This window comes from Talpa occidentalis, unplaced genomic scaffold (assembly GCF_014898055.3).
Source record: "Talpa occidentalis isolate TD23 unplaced genomic scaffold, MPIMG_talOcc4v2.1 talOcc4.17, whole genome shotgun sequence".
NCBI classification, from domain to species: domain Eukaryota; kingdom Metazoa; phylum Chordata; class Mammalia; order Eulipotyphla; family Talpidae; genus Talpa; species Talpa occidentalis.
Window position 1 is genome coordinate 41,880,401 of NW_023601754.1, and position 19,400 is coordinate 41,899,800.

General features: G+C 45.0%; 1 protein-coding gene across 6 annotated transcripts in view; it reads left to right on the forward strand.

Moving 5' to 3' along the window:
- Window positions 1-19,400, forward strand: part of LOC119248645 (cytochrome P450 2G1-like) — a 343,966-nt gene that overhangs the window by 197,715 nt on the left and 126,851 nt on the right. The window lies entirely within an intron of this gene.

Here is a 19,400-nt window from a genome sequence, read left to right on the forward strand (position 1 = left end):
ATAAGGTAACCATTTCTGTTCTAGAAAATCTTGATAGAGAACTGGGATGATTCCTTTTCATTGCCAGCCCCTGACTAGTTTTTTTGAAGTAAAGACAATAAGATGAAGATTCAGAATAGCTCAAGGAATACCTCAAATGAATGGGCTTTATTCAATAAGTTCTCTTGTTTCTACTCAAGTAATATTAAATAGTAATAATCAAAAACCATAAAACCTAATTTGTATTGGTTTATTAGGACCTTGCTGATGTGTGTGTATATACATGCGCAGACATGTATGGGTATATTCATTTTCAAATCTGAGATGGAGAGACCGCCTTTGACCCTCTTCTTGAGGGGGAAGACCACCTCTAGACACAGACCTAGCGATTGCCCTCTCTGTAATAATCTAATATAGTAGACTGCAATCCTATTTGTTCCAAATACTTGTAAATCTTCTTTTACTGTCCTGAAACAAAATTCCTGGGTATTGTATTATATCCCAGTTGTACATATTATTAGAATCCGGTGCGCCTTCTCATGTAGCCAGATTTTCACAGTTGGAAATCGAATCCCCTATGGAACTTGCAGGTCTGGCTTGTTGGACTGAGATGTCTAAAAGTGGTGGGAATTCTGGGGAAACTGAGCCGCTCACACAGCGGCGCCTTCTGGATCATGGATGTGCTGCTGTTATAGGAGCCAGGGTTCTGCTGCTCAGTTCTTTCCAGCCAATTGTCTAGCCACCAGAGACAGGGGACATCAACATGACACGATGGCAGCCTTTCGTCTCCAAGACCAACTTCTCCAAGCTCGGGCTTATATGGAAGAGTAGTAAGGAGAGGGAGAGACAAAGTGTCTCCCTCAGCAGGATTTCAGAGAAATAGGTAGGGGTTACCAGAACTATCTACAAGCCCCCTTTTCCCCACGTTGGTCTTGACGTGATCTGTCATGGGGCTGGCAGGCGTGCTTTCAGCTGATAATGATCTGTGGGGGATAACTCTAGTCTATCTTCTACCTTCATCTTGGTCTCAGTCTGTCTCGCCTGGTTTTCTGGTTTTGTCTGTAAAAAATAAACAAGAACAAAGTGTGGGTAAACAGGTTAAGGATGAGGAACTGGGTTACTGGATAGCTGACACTGGTAGGATGTCCTTCACAGGATGAGAGTTGTAGCTGCCTTCTTTGACTTTCCCAGTTTTCTCCTCTCCCTCCATTCCATCTATCCCTTCCCTCCTCCCTCCTTCTCGCTGACATGTATTCTGCAAGTATCTTAATAACCTGTGATGTGATGGCAAAGGTTGTGAGTCTGGTCTTCCCACTTAGATGGGAAAGAAGAAAGTATTTTTACAGCAGTCCCTCTCACCATCCCACTCCATGCAGAAAGCCAGGAGTCAAGTCACTTGATCTAAAGAGCAAGTTCAAGAGAAAAAATAATTATAAAGATTTCGAGGGAGAAAAGAAGAGAAAGATAGATGATGCCGGGTATCATGTGATGGAGCTACAGGCCAAGAACCAGAGAAACAAAGAGGAAAGAGACTTGCAGAGGAATAGAACCAGTATGAAATCAAAATGGAAGTGGGGGTGGGAGGAGAAAGAGGGGGAGAGCGAGCGAGAGAGAGAGAAACAACCAAGGAAGACACAGACACAAGAGGAATCCAAAGAAACAGAGAGAGGGAGAGACAATCAAAAAGAAATAAAAGGCTAAAAAAAAAGTTTCAGTGGACATCTGTTTAGAGATTAACATATGGCCAAGGAAGAAAAAAGAGAACTCAGAGTTCTATCACCTTTTTCCTCCTCCTTCCCTCTTTCCCCTCCTCTCCCCTCTCCTCTAAAAAGCCCATCAATTTGGAGGAAGAAATCCAAATGGACAAAACATCAGAGACTGACAGGGAGACAGAAGCCGTAAAAAAAAAAAAAAAGACATGAAGACAAACCAGGACAAAGTGAGATGGAGAGTGTGTTGTGGTTAGGATGCCACAGGATGTGTGCATGAAGTGGAACCTACATTGTTCTATGCCTAGGCACATGCCCCTCTTTCTGGGACCAAAAAAATGTTATGATGCTGCCAGGGATATCTTTTATTTATTTATTGTCTTTGTGCCAGGCACTGAACTGTGTGCTTGACAAGTCGGTTGTCTTCAAATTGAAACAACCTACTTACAGAGCAGCACATGTGACAAGAGATGACTCAAGTCACCTTAGAGCTAGTGTTCTTATAATCGGGTGGGTGAATTTACAGGATTTCTGTGAAACTCTCTGAATTGATATGAACTATTGGGCAGTACCTTGCCTACTTGTAGGAAAAGCATTCAGATGTTTTGGAGTGCTTGGATGTATAGTTCTCACTGTCATCTGGTTTGATACACAAACCACATATGACTATATTTCAGAAAAGGTTTATGTTTCAGAGGCACCCAGAAGACCTTTTTCCATAATGATAGAATCTATCCAACTGTCCAGGAAAAGGACTACATTTCCAGGTTCCCTTGCAGCTAGGTGTGACCAGGTGCTCAAGTTCTGACCAGTGAGATGTGAGCAGAAGTAATATATGCAACTTAAAGGGAGCAGGTGGGTTTTCGTTCAGAATATTTCCCTATTTCCTGCTGGCTGGGGTGGAATGTAGGAATGGGGAGGACAACAACTTTGGGAAGGAAGAGTAACAGTATGGAAGAAACATAGATCTTTAACTCTGCTGGTCTGGTCAGTCCTAGATTACTTGAGGGTGCACCAGTAAGTGAAATAAAATTAAACTTCCATTTTGTTTCAGTCCCTTTAAGCTGTTATTTTGGGCCTTTTTGCAGTAGTTAATATATAGCCTAGAAATACAGCTTCTTTAGATAAGGAATGCTTGAAAATCATTGATCCAGATACCTGTTGGTTCAGCTTCAGATGCTTGCCTACTTTCTTGGGTTATGTTTGAATACCACCCTGTGTTTATTTGATAATTGCTTAAATGCACTCAACTTAAATTTATTGAAAATGGAAATTTGATCTCTTGCCTTTAATGGAAACTTAGCTATCCTTTGTTATAACTAGTATGTTAGTTGCACAACTGTGTATTAATTATCTACTATTGTCTAACAAAGCACCTGACAAGTTACTGACTTAAAGCAACAGGGAACTGTTATTTCCAGTAGTTTCTGTGTATCAGTGTAATTTAACGCCCCAATCTCATGAACCCCCGGCAAATTGCTTTCATAGTCTTACCTTCATTTTCATGTCTCCTTTCACTTTCATACTCCAGCTTGGAGTCCAGCCTAGAACCACAGCATATCAGAGCTTAAAGAGAGGTTAGAGATATTTTTAGCTCAGAGCTTCTCAAAAAGTATGAAAATGCGTGATTAGAGCTGAAGCCACCCTGAGTGCAGGCTCTCCGTTGCAAGGGATTGCAACATTTTTGGAGGGAGGCTGTAGCTACTGAGTTAGATACTGTCCTTGGTGTAATAAAAATACTTGAAACTGCTGCACAGACACTGAGCTGGAGCAGGGCCCTGGAGGCCCCTTGGTTGCTGAATTTTGGAGATATTGGTGAGAGGTGGTCCTGGAGAGCTGTCTGAGCTAGCTCTTTATCAACCTCTGTCAAAGGATGCTTCTGCCAACTCCTAGGCCCACACCAGCCTATAGACACTGAATTACAGCTCCGGGTCATGCTCTCCAGAAGGACGTGAGGCAGAGTTTGCAAGTGAGGGGCATGGAGCAGTGGACCTGGTGCAGGAGCTGATTATGAAATGTTTCAGAATTATATGAGCTGGTTGTGAAACAGTCACTGTTAAATTATACCAATTTAAAATTGCATGAAGGTAATAAATATTCTGTGCCCATCATTTCTGAAATACTTGCTTTTGAGGTTCAGTATGTATGTTTGTACACATCCAGTGAAAATAAAAGGGGACGATGCACCTCTGCATTTCTTTCCCCTGCCCCACATTGGGTGACTCCCTGGTGTTTGGCGCTTGAAACTGGCCACAGTGGATGTGTTTACACCACACAAATCAGACAGCTACAAATCAGGGCTTCTCCTCCTCTACCCGTGTCAAGAGCCAGCTGTTAAAAATTTATTTGCACAGCATTAATGGTGCATTTCTAAAGCTAGCGATGCAAGGGAGACTTTCGGCAGTTCTTGAAGTGTTTGCTGATATGAGGGCAGTTCCACGTGGGATGGGACTTCCAGGAAACATCTGCCTCCCATGGGGAAAGGCAACAGAGAAGATTCTATGGGTCTCAATTGGCTCTGGTGTTCCTGTCCTAGTTCATGACGTACAAGGAGCACTCAGTTTATAATGTTGTTCCTGGTGCACAGTGAACACTCTATGGCATTGTTCATGGCGACTGTGAGCACTCTATGGCAGTGAAGATTGGCCAAAATGAACACGGCAGGAAACTCCCTTGCTGAGTCTTTCCTCATCTGTGTTTTGGAGATAACAATAATATGTCCTTCACAGTGTCTGGCGTTTGTGATGACATATCTGTAAAGCTCTCAGTGTAGGCCCTGGCACATAATAAAGAGCTCAGCCAGTGTGAGGAGGGAGGCTTTTAGCATGGTTAGAGGATTGTGATGAGGACCTGGGATTCCCTGACAATCAGCCTTGGACATTATCGGTGCTTCAGTTCCCCAACTGGAAACTGGAACAAACGACTGTATTGATCTTTTGAGATTTGACGGACTATTCAATATATTATGGCACACAGAATGCATTTAATAAATATTTGTTAAAATAAAAATTAGATAGAATACAGCTGGGAAAGGAAAAGCTTGGTAGAGAGAGGACATTCAACCCCACTCCCCCAATCCTCAAGCCCCCACCCCCTGTAAATAGACACTTTTAGTTTTCCTATGAATAGACACTCTAAGTTTTGAGTTATGAGTAAGGTTGCTGTGAACATTTTTGTGTAAGTCTTTTTTTGGTGAAAAGATGCCGACAGTTTTAGCTCAGTTCCTATCTCAGCATAGCTAGGTCCTAGCTTGTGTGGCTCCAGAACTCTATTTCCAGAGTTGTTCGCATAAGGATCCTGTCTCTCCATTTCTTCTGCCTCCACCATTGCAGATTGAATTTTAATCGTGTAAAAGTAAAAAATGCTGAATATAGTCCCCAAGTGTTGAGCACCAGGTCAGTGGCTTTTCATGCAGCTGTGGTTGGTTAAGAGCATGGTAATCAGTGACCTCACTTGTCTCAGCCTCAATTACTTCTGATGTCAAATGAAAATTATAATACTTGCCTTGAGGTTATGAGAGAACTAAATAAGTTAAACATGCTAAGCACCTAAGCATTCAACAGGTGAGATCAACTATTATTATTTTTGAGTGTCAGATGGTAAAATACACATACATATGCAGGGAAAAGCATGGGTTCTGGGTTCTGGCTCCAGCTGTTCTACTGATTCATTCAGTGACAAAGAGCAAGTTCCTACCCCCCAGGACCTTAGTTTTCCCATCATTTACGTGGAAAGTTAGGACTAGATCAGTGGTTCTTATCCATTGTTGAGGGATTATAAACCCTGTGAAAATTTGATGAAAGTTTTAGATCTACCTCAATAGACAATTTCATATATGCATATGATTTTGCTTGCAATTTCAGAATATTTTAAGACCACCCCATCCAGCCCAATCATGACTTCTTGTTACAGAGACACTTCTCTCTTTTCCTTTGTACATAGTCTTTTTCCTTCTGACTTGTTTCACTTCGCATCAGCCCCTCCAGTTCCATCCATGTTGTCACAAATGGCAAGAATTTACCTTTTTTACGGCTGAGTAGTATTCCGCTGCAGGTATGTACCTCTTCTTAGTCCGCTTATCTGTCCTTGGACACACAGGCTTTTTTCCATAGTTGGCTAAGTAAATAATGCTTGACTAAGTGAACATAGGCGTGAATAGATCCCTTCGAATTAGTGTTTTTGCATCATTCGGACAAATCCAAGGAATTGCTGGATCGTATGGTAGGTCTATTTTAATATTTTGAGGAACTTCCATACTGGTTTCCAACAGTGTACCGGGATCCTTTTCTCCATACCCTTGCCAACACTTGTTGTTGCTGGTGTTTCCTTCTTAGATGAAACACATGCCGATGTTCCTGGTCCTAGCCTAGATATAGGGATATTGGGAATTGTAGTCCTCTTGTGTGTCCCGGAGGAAGACACAGGCTTGGTGAACACTAAGTGAGTCTCTCCCATGCCCTCCCATCCCTTTTTTCGTAATCTCTTTTTACTCTTCTTACAGAATAGTAAATAACAATTTCAAATTATTTTGAATTCACTTTGGAGGCCAAGCTGTGCTTTCCTGAGTGGGATGCTTCTCCCATGCTGCGTGGATATTCTGTTCAGTGGATTTTGCAACTACATTCAGGGGGTTCACAGACCCCTCTAATCCTAGCCCTGGTCTGGGTTCAGATTTCTTGGGCAAGAGGGATTTTCATGACCTTCCCTATGAAGAGTCAGCCCATCTGGGGAGATAGAGGAACACCCAGCTGGGACCTTCCAGAGGAGCTCAACAGACCCCCAGCTTGATGGGACCCTTATCGTGGGATTTGAAGCTCCTCCCCATTTTATTTCCTAGAGCTGCCTTAACAAAACCCCAAAGACTGGATGGCTGAAAACTAAGGAAATTTATTGCCTCGGTTCTGGAGGCAAGAAGTATAGCATCAAGGGGTTAGCAAGGCCACCTTCTCTGAAGGCTCTGGGGAAGAGGGTGATTGCCTCACTCATCCAAGCTTCTGTTCTTGTCTGAGAACTGGCCATCCTGGGTGTTCCTCAGCTCTGGCCACATCACAATCTCCTGTTTTCCCTGTGTGTCTATGCAAGGCTTTGCTCTCTGTTTCCCCTTCTTAGAAGAACATTAGTTATTAGATTAGGGCCAACCCTAGCCCATTAGGACCTCATCTTAAGTAATAACATCTGTAAGGACCCTATTTCCAACTAAGGTCATATCTTGAGGTTCTGGGTGGGCAAGTATTTGGGGAGTAGCACTGTTCAACCCAGTATACTAACATGTCCCTCTTCTCATCCTTTAGTGGTCCCCATGCATTCAGTCTCCTAGGACATGTCTCACAGGAAGCCAGCCTCCTCCTGAATCTGCTCTGTTCCTATCCCCAAGTCTTGCAGAAAATTCAAGAAGTAGCAAAGGATGGCCCAATGCTCCCTGCTGACCAGAGTCACACCTGCCAGCACCTCATGACCGGGTTTTTCCTCTTTAGTCTCACGTGGCTGGGCTGTGGACATGCGAGAAGTTGTCCTGGGTTCTCCTTTCCAGGCGCTTCCTCCCCCCCTCCTGTGCTCAGCCTCATGGAGAGTGTCTGTCGGGAAGAGGGGTGGGGGCAGCATCAGTCCCTCATGTCAGACCTTCCTGAGCCCCCCTCCTTATGCCTCTTTCTACCTCTCACTGGATGGAGAACATCCTGGGAGGTAAACACCTGGGTAAGGGAGGCCACCCAGAGGAGGGGATGGGGTTGGTAGTTCAGATGGGTGGTAGGGAGGGAGCATATGTGCTGGGAATAAGACTGGTGAGTGGGTGATGATGGAGAACATGGTCTGGGTCATCCGGAATTGCATGGAAGCCATTTCTGAGCCCTTTTCCCATCAGGACCAACTCAGTTGTGCCTTCCCTCCTTTCCTCTTGTCCTCTCAAGCTGGACAAGGAGACCAGAAGCCAACCTCTCCCCTCCTAAAAAAAAAAAAGTCATAGTTAAACAAGGGGAGCACAGGAGTGGAAGGTACAACCTATAAGTGGTGCCCCTCAAATCCGTTTGCTCACAACCCCACATCAAGCCTCGGTGCAAGAGGGACTAGAAAATGCACAATTGTTCTGGGGGGGGGGGTCTTGTTTCAGCGCAGATTTAGCATGTCTATTGCCATGAGTGGAGGAGGAGCAATGAGTGATATCTGGAGAGGGACTGACTTCAGACTGAGGGAGGCTAAAGAAAAGCAGCCTGCAGAGAGCAGGGTTGGCGGCAGCAGACACATTTGTCGTTAGGAAAGTCTGGGTAGGGAGTGTGGTCCCAGACAGAGCAGAGAGAACTACCTTTGCAATCTTGCTGCTTTTGTTCACGTGCTTCTAGATGGCAAAGATCACCAGGATGGGCATGTGGCAAACAGCAAGAGGGTAAAGATTTCTCAGGTCCCCCTGTAACCAGGAAGCAGGAACAACTCTTGGCCATGGGTGCTGGCCACAAAGATCCTGGGTTTCAGCTTCTTCAGTAAACTGAATCCCCTTGGATTAAATTCGTGGGGGTTGAATTCCACGTGAGTGCCTGTCATGGCTGTGGGGTTTATGTAATTTCTACTCTTCCTTTGAGTTCACCATCGAGCAGGAGCTCCCAAGGCTGTTCCCTCATTTTCACCACTTCAGCCTCCTCTCCACTCATGTCCACACCCTCCTTTTGCCCTTGGCGAGCACATCCAAGGACATGCAACCCTCTGGGGTCCCAGAGAACCAGGTTATAGTGGTGCCTTTGCTACTTTCTTGGTGTATGTGATCTTGAACAAGATACCTAATTTCTTTAAACCTTAGTTTCCATTTCTGTAAAATGACAATGGCAAGGATGGCACCCTATCTCCCCCAGCAGCTTGCTGAATGGATTGGATATATTGCAAGCTCCAGGAAGGTGCCATCAGTATCATTCACAACTTGCCTAACGTGGGACCCCAGGGAGGAATTCACTATAAGTGGGGCCAGTGACTGGCACAGGGAGGTGCAGAATGACGCTGATGGCAGGGCTGGAGCAGACTGCGCTGCGGACTGCCAACTGGGTGCTGGACCAGCGGACTGCCCTCCTGAGCCAGGTGATGCGCTGTGTGCCAAGATGGAGACTCGCCAGAAATCACAGGGTTCTCAAGGTGCTGAGTTAGAACTAACCGCCAATTTGTCTCTCCAAGAACTTCCCATGACTCACCCCTTGCTGCTGTTCTTGGGCAGCATTGTCAAGGCTCCTGGATGGGACCAGCTTCTGTGTATCAGGGAAAGGGTAATAAGCAGAGACTCGTGAGCCAGGAAGATGAGCCCTAGTCCGAATGTAGGGGTTGGAAGGGTTAAGTTGCTTCCTATCTTTGTCTAGTTGGTGATGGGGGCAGTGACTACAGAATTTTCAATTGTGTCATGGTGGCTGAGCATCGCTAGCACAGAGGTAAACAGTAAAGTGCTTTCTCTGACTACAGAATTTTCAAGCATGTCATGGCGGCTGAGTGTCCCTAGCGTGGAGGTAGACAGTAAAATGCTTTCTCCTTCCCTGAAGCCCCAAATCAGTGAGTTGGGGTGCAGGTTGGGGGGAGGCTGGGCATCCCTGCTACTGCCCTCAGAGGCCATAGCTTTAGCTTTTAGTGTTCTGATCATATCTTGAGTCTCTTGCTTTGCACCTTTTGGAGGAGTTGGGGAGACCCTCAGTGTCTCTCTGTCTACTCTGGGGAGCTCTCCCTGCCTAAGCAACCACTCCCTCTGCTCCCACATTGTTTCTTTTCTGACTGGGGGAGGGAGGGCAGTTATCTGATCTCTCCTCCAATCTGGGAACCAGGAGCAAGGAGGGACATCTGTGAAGCCAGGCTGGTGGATGAAAGGGGAAAAAAAAAGAGATAAGTAGGAAGAAAATGTTCCTCCCTGGCCTCCTCATTCCTCACCCTTTGTATTCATAACAATTACATAATCAGCTCCATCTTCCTCTGTCTGGGCAGTGAACCAGAAAGGGAGGTGTCTGGACAAAGAGCATGTGTAACTAAGAAGAACAAGAGAAATGGACTTTGGGATGACAGAAAAGAAAGGTAGAAGGGGGCACAGAGAGAATGAAAGTGCCTGGCAGAGACCCAGAGAGAAAATGTGGGGAGCCACAAAAAAAAAGAAGTGGAGAAAGTGAGGGGAGGAGGAAGGTTGGGGGGATAGGAAGGAGGGAGTGATGAACAGGGGCTCAGAGAATCAGGGAGAAGGAATCAGAGACACACGTGAGATGCAGAGTGAGTCAGGACCAGAGACAGATGCATGAGGACAAGGAAGGGGTAGGACTTTGAGAGCCTCACTCAGATGTGTGGGCAGAGGTGAAGATGGGGGCTTAAAGAGCCCAGAGAAGGGAGAACACGAGCTTCAAAGGAGAGAGCCAGCGAAATACAGAGACACCAAGACTGAAGGTCAAGGAGAGGGGCATATGGAGACACAGGGAAAAGCAGACACAGTCCCTGCTGGAGACAGACACTCTTCAGGCAGAGGAGGAGGAGAGAACAGTACTGACCCCACCCAAGAGGTAGGTGATCTGGCCTTGACTTGCCAACTTGGCCTGTGAAGCCTCAAAAGAGGCCAATACTCATTAATTTTCTAGGTATGTCTATGGTGCCAGGCCCCAACACTCCTGATCTCTCTTAATCGCAACATCTCAATGATAATGATCACAGAGAAAATTCACTGCGTGCCAGGTGTGAGCAGCGTGCTCCATGCGTATTTCACTTAATTCTCCACAGCACGCCTATTATCTCCATCGGAGAGAGGAGCTGGGAGAATTTAGGGACATGGTCCCCTAATTTAGACACATGAGGGTTCCTGGTCTGGAGTCCAAAGCTCGATAGGAGGAGCTTGTAAACACAGAAATGGTCTGCAACATAGAGGTTCTTGGTGACCGCTTGGGGAAACTGCTTCAAGCATTTTGGATCCTTGGAAGGTACACATCTTATTCATTCCACAGGTTTGAACCCTGCTGGGTCCTGGGCACTATTCTGGGGGGTGAGGGGTGTTCATAGGGACCAAAGCAAACAATGGCCACAACAATGAATAAGTCGGCACAATCCCTGCCCTCACAGAGTTGTCACTGGAAGAGGAGACATTGGCAGCACCGTATCTACCTGTTCCTGGAGCCTGTCCAGCTCACTCCTGTGAGGCCTTTACCCTTGCTGTTTCCTCTGCCAGGAATGCTTGTCCCCACACCTTCCTGTGGCTGACTCTCAGAAGTCACCTCCTCAAGGAAGCCCTCCCTGACCTCCCATTCTGAAGCAGCTCCATCAGTCAGCAGCCATTGTATTTCCTCGCTTAGTTTTCTCCTTGGCATTTGCTGGTCACTGTGCTTGTCTCAGTAACTCGGTGCAAGGCTTGCTTGTAGTTTGTCTCTCCTGCTAGGAACACTGCAGGGAGGGGGGTTAAGTCCTTGATTTTCACATCCTTTGCTTCAGGCCACATAATTCTGTAGCGTGTGCTCACAAAGCCTTTTTTGTAGTTTTCCGCAAGTTTCTCGTATGGAAAAAACATTGGTTTATAACAAGGTACGCAGCCTTTTAAATCCACACCTGTGTGTACTACATGGCGTCTCTCAGCTGAATTCTGGTTTCCTTCCATCACTATGCCGTTGCCCGCCCTTTCCTGCTTTGCCTACTCCTTCCCCCTTCCCTTCTGGTACCCAATATTCTGTTCTTACTGTCTAAAGGTTTGGCTTTGTTTGCTTTTATTTTGTTCTTTTGTGTGTGTTGCTCCTTCACCCACCACACATGAGTAAAATCAGTGTTTGTCTTTCTCTGATTTCACTCAGCGCAATCCCCCCTGTTCCACTCGTGTCATGGCAAATGGCAGGATTTAATCTCTTTTAATAACTGAGTCAAGTTGCATCGTGCAGACACCCCACCTTCTCTGTCCAGTCATGGGTTGTGGACACTTAGGTCGTTTCCAACCTCCTGCCTTTTGTGAACAATCCGCCATGGACATGGGGTTGCAGGCATCTCTTCAAATGAGTATTTTCGGATTCTCCAGATAATACCCTCAAGTGGGGTAGCTGGGTCCAGTGGCATCTATTCTTAATATCTGGAGGAGTTTCCATACTATTGTCTGTAATGGCTGATCAGCGGAGACAGCTGACTTGAATACAAAGCTCCCCAGCGCTCCCATGTATCCACTCAGTTACTCTCCCAACTGCCTGTGGAGAAGGGGATTAGAAGGGGGAGAGTGAGATGGAGTTTAAGAAACTAGCTCAAACTCTCGCCATGGCAGGGTCACAATTGAACCTGGGGGGGAGGGGCGCTGCTCATCCCACCTTGGCCCTGCCAGGCACTGGGCCTCCACCCTAGCCCTGGCACCAGGGACTACTCAGTGCCCAGCCTCTGGGGTTGTCTCACTTGTACCCACCGGCTTCTAATTCGTGGAGGTGCGGCCTGGCGTTCAAAGAAAACCTTCATGTTCCCCCAGGAATGAGAGGCACGGCATGAAGGGCCTTGGTGGGGTGAGGGTCACAGTGGGTAAAGGGGCAGTACAGGCCTCAGCCTTTCCTGTGGTCTCCAAGGGCATGGCTGGCAGGGTGCCCGGCATGGGATTGACTCATTGGAATAATCTGGTGGGCTTTGGGGCTGCCCCCCTGATTCCATTCCTGGTCTTGGGGCATGAGCTGCAACTCTGAAACACGCTGTAAGTAGAGAGAGGGCAGGGGAGACTGGAGTGTGAACTTTAGAGGAAGGGGGAGGTGGCGGATTGATTGACTTGGATGCGAAGGGCAGGGTCACCCACGCGTTGTTTACCATTGCTAGGAGTCAGCTGGCCCCGAGGGGTGATATCTCCTAGCCAGCAAGGCCACATGCCAGAGGAGACAGAAAATGAGAAAACAGAGTTAATGCAATTGGCCCTGTGATGACTAGGTGCTGAACAGACAATAATTTGTGCAGAATTAGGGTTGAGAACCAGATCCTAAATTGGTGAGAATTAGCAGAGTAAAGATTCCCAGCCTGGAAATCTGGGGGGGGGGGGGGGGTGGCCCTTCCTTAGATTTGATGAGAAGTGTCACTGGCGAGAGACCTGGGCAGTCCCAAAAACCCCTTCGCCCCCACCAAGTAGTGCTTCCCTGTGGGAGAACACCATGTACTCAAGCAGGCCCCCCCTTCCCTGTCTTACTCCTGCTGACACCCCCTTGTGGACACACCCCAGACCCCTCTCTTCCATTGCACTCACTCCTCTCTCCCATTGCACTCACATTTCAGGGCTGAGGGAGGCAGGATGGGGAGAAGGGAGTGGAATTTTCCCAGCTCAGTAGACACGGGAAGTAGGGGTTGGGGGGGGGGGTATTTGGAAGGAGAGGGGCAGGAGGGGACCAGGATGGCAGTAAGCTCACGGGACAACTTGTGGCCCCCATCCCGGCCCTAACCCCTCTGCCTGTGCTCCCCATTCCAGTCCCGAGCTCTCTGCCTGGGCCCCCCATCTCCATCCTGGCCTCTGTGCCTGGGCCCTCCATCTCTACCCCCGCACTGTCACTGTTCTGGACAAGTTTGTCTCTCCCCCTGAACCCCATGCCTGAGCACAGGGTCACAGGCATCTCAGTCTTCGCTGAGTCAGGTCTCTGGAGAGCTGCCTGATGAATACTAAAGGGCATAAATAAATCTTAAAAAAAAAAAAACAAAAAAACTAAACTGAAGGGCAATGTAATGACAAACGACAGAGGCTTTCAGGCTCCAGGTGAGAGGTGTGAGGCTGAGCTGGGGCAGAAGAGGTGGGCAGGGGTGAGGACTAATCATTTGCTTTCCTCCCCTGCTCTTCTTTCTACCTCTCTCATCTCCCTCTCCTCCTGCCCCTCTGCCCCCACCCTAGCTTCCCCCATCCTGACCTGGCCTGGCCTCAGATTTCATAACTTCAGTCTGGCTCCTGTCGTTGAAATTGTTTCCTTTAGAAACAAAACAATCATCAACCTTGGCCAAGACTGTCCTCTTCCCCACCCAAACACAGATCTGGCTCAGGCAGGAGGAGAGCTGATGTTCGGGGTGGCTGTGGGTGCGGTTTGCCAGCTCTGGCCAGATGGCCTTGCAAGACCCTGAGGCAAGGTCTGCCTAGAGCTCACAGCAGGCGTCCCGGAGGTGGGTGCTAGGGCTTGTGCGTCCCCTGCAGGAGAGGGGCAGCAACTGCAAGGCCAGTTTGAGGTGCGGATGGGCACCCAGTTGGGGCCTCCAGACTGATGGGATTTGCCCTGAACTGCGGCCTTCCTCTTTGCTATTACTTACTGTTCTAGAAGGCCCACTGCTGACCTGAGACTCCTAGCCCTCTGTTTCTCTCATTCCTCACTCCCCTTCTGCTCTCCTCCTCCTCCTGCTTGTTTCCTCCCACATTCTTTCTGCTCTTCTCTCCCACTCTCCTTCCCTGTGGATCTCATTCCCTCTCTTCCTCTTCTGCCCCAACACTCTATCCTCCACTTTCCTCGTCTGCCACTGGGTCTCTTCCATCTGTGCACATTCCTCTTTCCATCACTCTTTGTCTATCTCTGTGCTCTTTGCCTAGAGCACTCTCCATGGCACTTTAAATCACCCTGTTTCTCTTTCTCTCTCTCTATCCTCTTTTTCTCTCTCTGTCGTCTCTGTTCCCTGCTGTGAAAGGAGCTTGGGGTCCCACCTTCCCTGGCAGCTGTCAATTCGGTAGTAGTGAAGGTCTTGGTCCTGTGCATTTTCCTGTGAACATTTGTTTGATTCATTCTCCGTTTCCCTCCCTTCCTCCCTCCCTCCCTCTCTTTCTCTCCCTCCCTCTCTGCCTCTCTCCCCCTCTTTCCTCCTCTCCTCCTCTCCTCCCCACTCCCTCCCTCCCTCCCTTCCCCCCTTCTGACTCTGTCTCCATCTGTCTTTCTCAACATCATTGCAGGATTTCTTCAGCTGATTCATTCAGTGCTCTGCTTGGCCCTCCAAAAGTCCCATGAGGTAGACAAACAAATCACAGAAGAATCCACAGTATCTCCTTGCTCTTCTACAGGTGTCTCTCCCTGCATACAAGTTCAGCTGACAAGTTCTTCCTGGTCTATTCTAAATCTTGCTGCAATCCCGTGGGAAAGGAAAGGACCTAGAAGCCCTCAACACACTTATCTGATTTTGGAAAGGTTTCGTTCTCCGAAATCTGAGAAGGAAATGTTTCAGTATTAGGAAATTTAATAACATACATCATCACATAAATAGATCAAAGGGGGAAAGCCACGTGTTCCTGAGCAATGGGTCTCATTACCTGCACTGCATGTAGAACAGATTAATATGACACCAGGGTTTTGAGAAAAGGAAAAAATTGTATTGCAAATTGATTGGCAAGGAGCCAGGAGATAAACTCGAATATATCATCCCGATTTAGATGGAATGTGATTATATAGATTTGGGGGGGGTGGGGTTGAGAACAAAGGAGTTAAATTTTATTGGCTAACGAGCAGGGTAAATGCAAAGAAAAGTGAACTTGTCTGAAGTTTATTGGCTTGCTACAGGGCAACTCACGAAGACAGAAGTATGAAGAGGTTTTTCTTCATATTGAGTTCTGAAATTTTGCAGGGGGCTTTTCCTCTGGGCAGCCTCCCTCTTGTGCATTCATATTTCCCAACTCCAGTTGGCTTAGGAGGTCAGTTCAAGGTCAGTCCATAAGTCTCCAGACTCTCTTCTTTTTGTGCACTTAGGGCCTGAGACCAACTGAACCATTTTTGCCTCAGTTAGAATCCTCGTTGAGTTTTGCACATTCCTCAATCTTGCAAGGCTTGGAGCGAGTGACCTTTCTGGCTAGTTCAGGCTGAACAGGCCCCATCAATCAGGGCTTAAGAGATGGAACTGTTTAGTATTTAACTGTAAGTACTTGTGGGTCCTGGATTGAAAAGACTTTTAAGACATTTTACAATTTAGAAATTGAGTAGTTAACATAATTGATTTTTAAATTTTGATTATTAGACAGATCAATTAAATAGTTGTGTCCAATTTTTGGAGTTAGTCATGTAAGAGGTCCAAAATATGTATAAATGATAAGGTATTTTTATGGAGGCAAAAGAAAAACAAAAGCTAAAGATTGAAGCAAGGGCGCCTGAGCCAAGCAAGGTTCTTTAACTCAACCCCTAGTTCCCAGCATCCCCCATTCAGGAAGTCAGATTCATAGCCTGCTGGGAATGGTAGTCCTCAGCACCTGAAACCTCTTCAGCTTGAAGTGTTTCACTCTAAGAATTTTAGGGGTTGGAGTTCATTTAGAATATCATCATTGGGTTCAGAGTTTGTTCCTTACTCCAATAAAGTGACAATTATTTTAAAAGCAAATCTATAGTCTTAACAAATTTTAACTTTTGCAGCTGACAAAGAAAGCTTATTTGAAGTCCCAGACCTTTACTAAAGTCTGACTACAGTTCACTTATACTTTTCTTTAGCAGATGAAATAAGTGAAAATTTGGTTTTATGTGCCATTATTAAAATTAAAACTTAATTAGAAATCCTTATAACAAATTATTGCTTTAATCTGACCACACAGTTATTTTTTCTAAGATTTTAAAGTAAATCTTATATATATTTCTTATTTTTCCTTTTTTTTAAGATTTATTTATTTATACAAGAACCAGGGTACAGGCTAGATGTGCAGGAGGGTGAGAGGACTCACCAGAGACAGAGCGTAAAGCAGAACAGGCAGACTGACCGAAATACACTGCTGAAGGGAGCAGTGGGCGAGACAGGAGAGGTCTGCCTCGCCATGTGGGAATCTCCCTGGCCCGCCAGGAATCGAACCTGTGCTGCAGAGGCTGAGGACAGCTTCACAGCGCTGCGCTCAACCACCTGCACCACCAGGGAGCCCCTACTTTTCCATTTCAAAAGCAATTAGTTTTCAGCCCAAGACTATACTTTTTCTCAACAAAGATATTTTCACTTTTTATAGATTATTTTTGTTGCCCATATCTATTTTACTTTTTCAATATGCAAAGCCATTTTATTAGCTTTTAATTTTATATTTTCATTAGAACTCTGAACACCTAAAACCTTCAATTTTATTTATTTATTTATTTTTTTTTGCCTAGTCTTTATTTATTTTCATTTTTTTTAGATTACAATATCTTTTTAAAAAATTATTTATTTTATATAATTCTTTTTTTTTTTAATAAATTTTATTGTTATATTCCCCATACAATTGCAGCCCCCCCATTCTGACCCCAATCCCTCCCCTCCCACCCCCGCCCCCATAAAAGTGTCTCTGGTTCATAGTTTTTTGTTGATTTTGATTTTCACTTTCTTATAGTTATTCATTTTCCTGGTCCCTTATTTAAGTTTTCTAGATTCCTGCTATGAGTGAGACCATCCGGTATTTTTCTTTTTCTTTTTGGCTTATTTCGCTGAGCATGATCCCTTCCAGCGCCATCCATGTTGCTGCAAATTGCATGTGTTTATCTTTTTTGAATGCTGAGTAATATTCCATGGTATATATGTACCACATCTTCTTGATCCAGTCATCTATTTTTGGGCATTTGGGTTGTTTCCAAAGCTTAGCTATTGTAAACAGTGCTGCTATAAACATAGGGGTGCAGGTGTTCTTTGGAATTGATGTTTCTGTGTCCTTTGGGTAAATACCTAGGAGTGGAATTGCTGGATCATATGGAAGCTCTATGTTTAGTAGGTCCAGAAATCTCCATACAGCTTTCCATAGTGGTTGGACCAGTTTGCACTCCCACCAACAGTGCAGAAGAGTTCCTTTTTCTCCCCACCCTCGCCAACATTTGTTGTTGCTAGTTTTTTTAATATGTGCCATTCTCACTGGTGTAAGATGGTATCTCATGGTAGTTTTGATTTGCATTTCCCTGATGACAAGTGATGTTGAACATTTTTTCATATGCCTGTTGGCCATTTGCATTTCCTCTTCAGAGAAGTTTCTTTTAAGCTCTTCTGCCCATTTTTTGACTGGATTATTTTCTTTGTTGTTGTTGAGTCTCATCAGCTCTTTGCAGATTTTTGTGATCAGTCCTTTATCATTAGTGTTGGGTGCAAAAATGTTCTCCCAGTTGGTGGGGTTTCTCTTTGTTTTTGTTATTGTCTCTTTTGCTGTGCAAAAGCTCTTTAATTTGATGTAGTCCCAGCTGTTTATCTTTGCCTTCACTATCACTGCTTTGGGTGATGTGTCTGTAAAGATGTCTTTGATGTGCAAATCACGTAGTATTTCGCCTATATTTCCTTCTATATATTTTATGGTTTCAGGTCTTATGTCTAGTTCTTTAATCCATTTTGAGTTGATTTTTGTGTATGGTGTGAGGTGGTGGTCAAGCTTCATTCTTTTGCATGTAGCGACCCAGTTTTCCCAGCACCATTTATTGAACAAACTTTCTTTGCTCCAATGCATATTCTTTGCTCCTTTGTCAAAGATTAGTTGACCATAAATCTGTGGGTTTATTTCTGGATTTTCTATTCGATTCCATTGGTCTGTATGTCTGTTCTTGTTCCAATACCATGCAGTTTTGATGATTATGGCTTTGTAGTATAGTTTGAAGTCTGGGAGTCTGATGCCTCCATTCCCTTCTTTTTTTTTCAGGAGAGCTTTGGCTATTCGGGGTTTTTGGTGATTCCATATGAATTTCATCAATAATTGTTCTATTTCTTTGAAGAATGACATTGAAATTTTGATTGGAATAGCATTGAATCTGTATATTGCTTTTGGTAGGATGGCCATTTTAATAATGTTTATTCTTCCAATCCATGAGCAGGGGATGTCTCTCCATTTCTTTGTGTCTTCTTCTATTTCTTTTAACAGTGTTTTATAGTTTTCTTTGTATAGGTCCTTTACCTCTTTTGTTAGATTTATTCCCAAATATTTGATTTTTTTTGTTTCAATAACAAAAGGGATGGTCTTTTTGATTTCTTCTTCTTCAGATTTATTGTTTGTGTATAGGAAGGCTACTGACTTTTGCGTGTTGATTTTGTATCCTGCCACTTTACTGAACTGATTGATGAGTTGAATTAGCTTTTCTGTGGAGTTTTTGGGGTTCTCTATGTATAATATCATATCGTCTGCAAATAGTGATAGTTTGACTTCTTCTTTTCCTATTTGGATTCCTTGGATGTCTTTCTCTTGTCTTATTGCTCTGGCTAGGACTTCCAGTATTATATTGAAAAGCAATGGTGAGAGTGGACATCCTTGTCTTGTTCCAGATCTTAATGGAATTGCTTTCAGCTTTTCACCATTGAGAATGATACTGGCTGTTGGCTTGTCATAGATGGCCTTTATGATGTTGAGGTATGTTCCTTGTATCCCCAGAATTTCAAGGGCTTTTATCATGAATGGGTGTTGCACTTTGTCGAAAGCTTTCTCAGCATCTATTGATATTATCATATGGTTTTTATATTTCTTTTTGTTGATGTGTTGGATAACGTTGATTGATTTTCGGATGTTAAACCATCCTTGTGCCCCTGGAATGAATCCAACTTGGTCGTGGTGAATTATCTTATGGATACATTGTTGGATTCTGATAGCTAAAATTTTATTGAGGATTTTTGCATCAGTGTTCATTAGGGAGATTGGCCTGTAGTTTTCCTTTTTTGTGTTGTCCTTGTTCGGTTTTGGTATTAGTGTAATGTTGGCTTCATAAAACGTGTTTGGTATTGTCCCTTCCTTCTCAATTTTTTGGAAGAGTTTGTGAAGGATAGGCACTAATTCGTCTCTGAATGTTTGGTAGAATTCATTTGTAAATCCATCAGGTCCTGGGCTTTTGTTTTTGGGGAGGTTTTTTATTACCATTTCAATTTCGCTAA